Genomic DNA, 6884 nt, shown 5'->3' with positions numbered 1-6884 from the left:
ACACACGTACACAATGAATAATCTACATTATGTACAAGTATTATGAATAAAGGTTAGATACAGTTACATGCAACTGTGGAAAAAAAAAATGCTTTGAAAATTTATTTTCATGGAAGGGAAGTTAGAAATTACAATTATTGCTACCAGAAACAAACATTCAATAAAGCAGAAAAGATAGGTTTTGATGAGGAGCCCATTATTAAATTAATGGGCCAGAATTGCCATTTTCTTGGCTGTTGTATGTTTCTCATTGCGCCTGTCCAGATGCAATTAAACGGTCCAAAATGTAATCCAAATGAGTAGCTTTATCATGCTTAAATGTTATGTCCGCACTGGTCCCAACTGTTCAGCAGTTGCATTGTGTTTTGCCATGACTTTCCTCAATGACTAGCAGAATTGTTATGAAATCTAATTGAGTGTTAAGATTATCACATGGAAATGTGCATGCTGTCATGAATTAATCGTATTCTGTTGTGTTGTTTACAAAAAAATATTTCTGATTGTTGTTTGTAGTTGTGTTTTTTAGAAGTAAAGCAAATGTGTGTCAAAATTGCGTAGTCTACCCACCATAAAAATTGTGTCCAATTTGGGCTCATTAGAAAGCTACTACACTATGTAATTGTATTTACTAATGTTTGTTTGAGAAACAGTATTTGAAAAAAAAATACCGGTGAAATGAAATTTCGAAAATTCCCCTTTTTTATAAAAAATCTCATAATTGTCACATTGAAACTAAAATGAACAGGTATGTTGGATACATGGATGATTAAAATTATAGTACCGAACATGTCTATTGTACACCATGTATATGCTAATAAGTAAAATTTTGGTCTATGTTGGAGTATTTTTGTTCATGGGTAAGGGTGGCAATTTTTCACCTAACTTGCCTTGGAAAAGTTCAAATATTTAGTACTTGTGCTACTTTGGAAGCTAAATCACACCTAACATGTCTATTTTACACCGCTCATGTGCTAAAAAGTAACATTTTGGTCTATGTTGGAGTATTTTTTTTATGGATAGAGGTGGCCATTTTTCACCAAACTTGACTTGGAAAAGTTCGAATATTAATTACTTATGCTCATTTGAAAGCTAAGACACTATATAAACGTACTAAATCACACAAGAGCTTGTTTGAACTACGGTAAAAAAAATTACCATGACGGGTGATGTAGAAGGAATTCTGAAAATTTCCTGTTTTAGCTCACCTGTCCATAGACCATGTGAGCTATTGCCATCATTGGGCGTCCGTCGTCGTCGATAACAATTGTTCAAGGCTCTGAAACTACTTGACCAATTAGAACCAAACTTGGTATGAATGTTCGTTAGGATATTGTGCATAGAATTGATGTTGGGAATTTTTTTATCCGTCGAAAAACATGGTGGTCTTTACTAAAAATAGAACATAGGGGTCAGACATAAGTATTTCCCATATATCTTAAAAAATCGTCAAGTTTAGCTAAATTCTGTCACAAATTAATTTTTTCAGAATGATGAGATCTATCTGGTCAAATTTCAGTGCTAATTTGTAAGCCATGGAGCTATTGCCCTTTTCCGATGTTTTGGGGCTATTTTTAATGTTATTACTTTCAAAAATCTCCTCTGAAACTACTAGACCAATTTGAACCAAACTTGGTATGAATGTTCCTTAGGGTGTTATGCATAGAATTGATGTGGGGATTTTTTATCCGTCGATCAACATGGCCGCCGTTAATAAACATAGAACATAAGGGTCAGTCAGAAGTTCTTCACATATATCTCCAAAGCCGTTAGGTTTAGCCAAATTCTTTTAATTGCTGAAGTGTTCCTTATTATAAGGCTTACGAAATTTTGCATTGGATCAAAGATGTCGGAAGATTCCTTGTTAGAGTAATTGCCATTGAAAAGTGAAAAATTATGTTTTAGCAGTTTTCAGCCAGTATCTTTAAACTCGTCCTCCCAAATCAGGGTTTTGAGTCCATCTTCGCTTCCTAAAACTCAAAACCCTGACTTGGAAGGATGATTTAAACTATGATAGATAAAAAGTATCTTTTAATTGCTGAAATGATCCTTATGATAAGGCCTACAAAATTCTGTGTAAGATCAAAGATGTCGGACGACTCCTTGTTGGAGTAATAGACCTTTAGAGGCTAAAATGATGTTTTAGCAATTTTCAGCCAATATCTTGAAAACTATAATAGAGGAAGAAACTTTCAATTGATGAAATGAAAGTCCCACCAAAGTCAAAATCGTCGGACAACTCCTTGATAGAGCTAGTACCCTAGAAGGGCAAAAATTTAACCAAGTGAGCCATTCAGGCTCCTGGGAGCCTTTTATTACGATTAAATTATAGTAAATGTAACCCCAAAAAGAAAATCTAATGGCCTGCATTGATCGGATGTGTTAGGTACATCATATTATCTTATTTGTGAATATTACAGTTTTACAGCGTTGGTATGCTGTGAATACGAATTATGTTTCATACGGAGACCAGTTTTCTATTGGTAGGGGTAATATTTTTTACATTTAAAAAAAAATCTTAAAATTTGATTGGTTTTTATGTAGAAAATTAAATTATCTATCGAATGATACCAAGTTTGAGACGTTTTAGTCGAGCAATAACTTGCAGAGTCGAATTTATGCGACTTTTTACGGAAAATCGAAGATACCATTTTTTGCACTTTTTGATAATTTTGATTACGGAAATCGCCACATGTCATCAAAAGAACCGCAGAAGTATTAACTGTGATAATACTGAAAATAAAATATCAAATTAGTCATTTTTACTGAAGTATAAATACTCCATAAAATATGTCAATCTAAGCGATTTTTCCTGGATAACATTCTGTTGATTTCCGCTAGAATCTTGGTTCCCTTGATTACTCTTTCGGTGGGGGTACGGGTACATTTTTTTTTCGTTTTACTTATAAACCCTAAGTGTTACCGCAACTTTTTTGATACTATAGAGCTGAGCCATTTGGCTACATGATGATTTCTATATGTATTTAGTTTTTCCATGCATGATGTCCAAGGAAGAGTTGAGCTCGAAAAAAAAATCTTGGATTTTGACCCAGTGTGGTATATACTAATATAGGCTTATACTGAAAAACTATCCAAGAATATTCTTTGATTGGCGACAAATTGATTCGTTAATAGGAGGTAAATGTATATTGGTTCCTGAAAATCACCATATAGTTGATGAGTGCATGCTTGGGAATGCGCGATGGACCCTCCAGCCCATGGACTAATATACGTTTGAGGGAATGCTATACTAATACATGTATGCTACACAAATATTAAGTATACGGAAATATGATTTTAATTTGCATTTTCCTTAGCAGTTAGCAAACTCAGAATGTTCCGGGGAAACGGAAAATTTTTGGTAGATTTTCAAGTATCCCTCAATACTGAAGACATGTCAAAATTAATTTTTTTTTTGTAGAAAATCTCTGCAACTAAGCCATCAATTACGTTACCATGTAGTGCGTACTAATCATTTGTTTATAAATCAATTCAACTATCGAACCAATTATAACGAGAATATATTCCACCTCAAGTTTGCATTATGTGATATTTCTTTAAACATGCATACTTCATGTTTATACAAAAAGGGGACGTGATGTAGTTTAAGTATTTTACAATTATACAATTGCAATAAAAATAGAACTAGTGAAAAAATCGGGTACATGTGGATTTTACTCCTGCAACGTAAGAGGTTGGAATTCTGTTCCTCCATATCCCAACACCAAGTCAGAAAATAGCTTGCCAGACAACCTCAAGCATTGTTGAAGTAGTTTGGATTTGTACGTATAGGAACTTGTTTGTGCTGATGAGATAATTTAAAAATAAAAATATTAAATAAAATAATAAAGTAAATGTATATAAGAAACAATTTTACTCACTGATTCAGTTTAGTTTGTCGCACTACTTGTGTATAAGAATTGATACAAAAAATATGTTTTTTTTAAAGCACCCTTTGTATTTACAATTAGCTGATGTGGGTATCCTTACTTTTAATCCCTCATATATAAATGTCAGTGGCGGGTCGAAGGGGTTGACACCCCTCCTTTTTATTTGAAAACATGTCATTTTCATGTATAATATTGACAAAATCGTAAATAATGTCATATCCCCCCTTTTTCAGTGTGACCCCGGCTGGCACCCCTCCTTTTCAACGTGTCTGTATGGCAAGCAAGTGAACAAAAATGAGCATTTTGTAATATTAATAAATGATTTTTAATATTACAAATTCATTTTCTAATATTACAAATTAGATTTCTTATATGACAAAACACTTTTTTAATATTAAAAATTGAATTGAATATCTAATATTAAAACTATTTTTGAATATTAGAAAATGGATTGGTCGTATTCAATGACGATTTTTTAATATTAGGAAAAAATCTTGTAATATTAAAAAATGTGACTGATTTTCTGATATTACAAATAAATTTTCTAATATTACATATTCATTTTCTAAAATTACAAATTCAATTTGTAATATTTCAAATTCAATTTGTAATATTTCAAATTCAATTTGTAATATTACAAATTCAATTTGTAATATTACAAAATGTGTGACATTTTATAATATTACTGAATCAGGAATTTGTAATATTAGAAAATAAGTGATTTTTTAATATTACAAATTCATTTTCCAATATTACAAATTAGATTTCTAATATCACAAAACACTTTTTTAGTATTAAAAAATTAATTGTGTTTCTAATATTAAAAAAAAAAGATTTTTTAATATAAGAAATTGATTTTCAAACATTTGAAAATGGATTTGTCTATTCAGTTGTGATTTTTTTAAGATTAGAAAATCATTTTGTAATATTAAAAATGTGACTGATTTTCTAATATTACAAATTCAATTTGTAATATTACAAAATGTGTAATATTTTATAATATTACTACATCATGAAATTGCAATCTTAAAAAATGAATTTGTAATATTACAAAATGAATTTCTAATATTTAAAAAAATGTTCTTATATTAAAAATTGATTTTGTAATATCAAAAATTAATTTTCTAACATTACAAAATGTTGATTTTTGTCCACCTTGCCATATGTCTGGATCTGACCCTGCATGTACATATACCAAAAGCACAAATAATAGTTGTAGTAAAAGTTTCATCTTTTACCATTCTTGTAGTAGATTGCATATTACATGAACATGTTCAAAACTAATTGCTAAAGTATAAAATACTGGCATCTGATATTTGTCACAGAAAGGAGTTTCAATTGACATGACAGAATAATTGGGATATACTGATACGCCCTAACATGATTTCGATGCGAAATTTGATTTGTTTATTTGAATTGTAATTATTTCCTAATGGCCCGCAAGTCAAGTTAGAAACTAAAAATCTACGTGATGTTGGAAAACCACTATAACTTTAAGGCATTTGTAAATGTTAATTAGAAAGGTCACGTATCAAATGAATATTCAAATCAACAACGTCAACAGATGTCCTGCCAGGATTGACTATTTCGACATTGTTACGGTTCCCTCTTGAAAACGGTAAGAAACGCATATGTTATTTCTTATACATTCTTATGGTCCAGTATTTGTGACTAAGTTCTCTAAAAGTATACTTTCTTCACGATGTTTACATTTTGTAGTTACACATATACAAATTTACATTTTACATTACATTTTGAAGAGTACGTTATTTTACGTCACATTTAACAAGGTTCAATCGCGTGGGGTTCAATCCAAGATGAACTGTATAAAATCAACGGTAATAATAAGCAGAATTGATGGTACAATGTAAGATGTTCACTCAATGTGAAATTGGGTCGCCCGTGTTAATTACATTTCTCCAGAGGCCTATAATTAAACAGGTCTATTATTTCTCGTAAATATACTGATGAGTTATTAACCAAAAAGTTAATGACGTTATGTCAATTGAAAGTCCTTGCTTTTCGAGATGTTTAGTTCTTTCTGCGTGACATTAATTTATTATTAATACAAAATACCTATTTCTAAAAAAATTTTATGGGGTGCCTTATGGGTTCTGCTTTTTTTTTTTAAATATCTTTCACTGAAGAAGATTTGTAGCATGAATATGGGGTATTTACATATGTATTTTGATTATTAGTGCATGACTTTATATTCAACATTGTCCAAAACAGATGCAGGAATTCTGGTGTATCTTCTAGGTAACTCAGCAACATAGACATGGTATTATTTCTGAATATGTTATACTGAACAGTTAGACAGAGGTGTTGTAAATTTCCATGTTCTATCTTTACATGTATCTTAGATATATATATATTGGTATCCTGCTCCTGCATTTAAAAAAAAAATAATGTCCATTGTTTAAAGGACTGTTATGTAACTTAACATTACATTAATTGGTAATTTCCCCCAAGGTCATAGAAGAATAATATATAATTTCAATTACCATGAGTGAAATTGAGGGACAATTTATCAAATTATTAATTTTAAAGGTAAGTATACTGTGGTGGAGTTTGGGACCATATGTATTTCCAAATAACAACAAAGTTGACTTCAATATTTTTTTAAGTTGTAGAAGCGAGGTTCCCTCTTAAAACACACAAGATTGTCATATTTATATACTATTATTAAAAAAACTGGACCCAACCCTCAGGACATTTTAAAATAGATATTTTAGTTGTCCAGTTTACAGGTATTACTAAATGATTTATTGATGTATGTACAATTATTTTTTGACATTTATTATTTGGTTAAAGGGTATTAAATTTCTGTTTCTATTGACTTATTTTAAAACTTGTTTTTTTTTTGCCAGGGTATTTTATTGTGTGGATAATTATTTTGTATACATGTTCATTTTCCACCAGGGTATTTTTCATCATATAGACACTTGTTTCCATACATATTCATTTCATTTACACTTTTATTGTTTATCCGTAAGT

The sequence above is a fragment of the Perna viridis genome, chromosome 9 (genome assembly GCF_037379345.1).
Source record: "Perna viridis isolate PV_CMFRI_1.1 ecotype Kerala chromosome 9, ASM3737934v1, whole genome shotgun sequence".
NCBI classification, from domain to species: domain Eukaryota; kingdom Metazoa; phylum Mollusca; class Bivalvia; order Mytilida; family Mytilidae; genus Perna; species Perna viridis.
Note: the sequence above shows the minus strand (reverse complement) of the source record.